Source organism: Morone saxatilis, unplaced genomic scaffold (genome assembly GCF_004916995.1).
Source record: "Morone saxatilis isolate NCDOM2014 unplaced genomic scaffold, NCSU_SB_2.0 Contig8, whole genome shotgun sequence".
In the NCBI taxonomy this organism is placed as follows: Eukaryota; Metazoa; Chordata; class Actinopteri; family Moronidae; genus Morone; species Morone saxatilis.
Genome location: NW_023340257.1, coordinates 4,126,791 through 4,127,385, shown reverse-complemented (window position 1 = coordinate 4,127,385; position 595 = coordinate 4,126,791). Strand labels below are relative to the sequence as shown.

Sequence of the window (595 nt, the reverse complement as noted above, 5' to 3'; positions counted from 1 at the left end):
GTGTGTGTGTGTGTGTTAGTCAGGGTCCCAGTAGGCAGTCTGAGTAGGAAACAGCGAAGCACGGGTGGAGAGACATACGCACACACACTCAGTTCCCCTGTTGCCGCTTCCTGTTTGTCTCCTCAGCGACAGCCTGTCTCTGCTCTCGGTGTGTTTTGTGATAAAGCAACAGTGTTTGGGCTGCAAGCGACACTGTTGCAAAGACATAATTTGAGTTTGTTGATGTGTTAATCGTAGAGACTACATCAGAACTATACATCACACCCTACAGAGGCGCTCTCACCTCCAGTACACTCAGCATTGTGCTGTTAGAACAATCACACATCTGTAGACGTGCACTGTCCACACTGTCCACACTGTCACACACACACACTACTGATCCATGTGTCCTTGTGTGGATGAAATAGTAATGAGGAGAGGTCTTTTTTTGGCTCCCAGCCAGAGCAGGAGCGATGCAAGAGTGAATAATAGATTACTAATGCAGGCTCGCTCTCTTTTAACCACTCTCTCCCTAAGGTCTCTCTCTCACGTCGCCTCTCCTGTGATGCAGCACTTTCTCTGACTGATGAGATCATCCTGACCATTGGTTTTATCC

General features: G+C 48.2%; 1 protein-coding gene across 2 annotated transcripts in view; it reads right to left on the bottom strand.

Moving 5' to 3' along the window:
* Window positions 1–595, bottom strand: part of LOC118341322 (large neutral amino acids transporter small subunit 4-like) — a 32,174-nt gene that overhangs the window by 18,032 nt on the left and 13,547 nt on the right. The gene's annotated exons all lie outside the window — the stretch shown is intronic.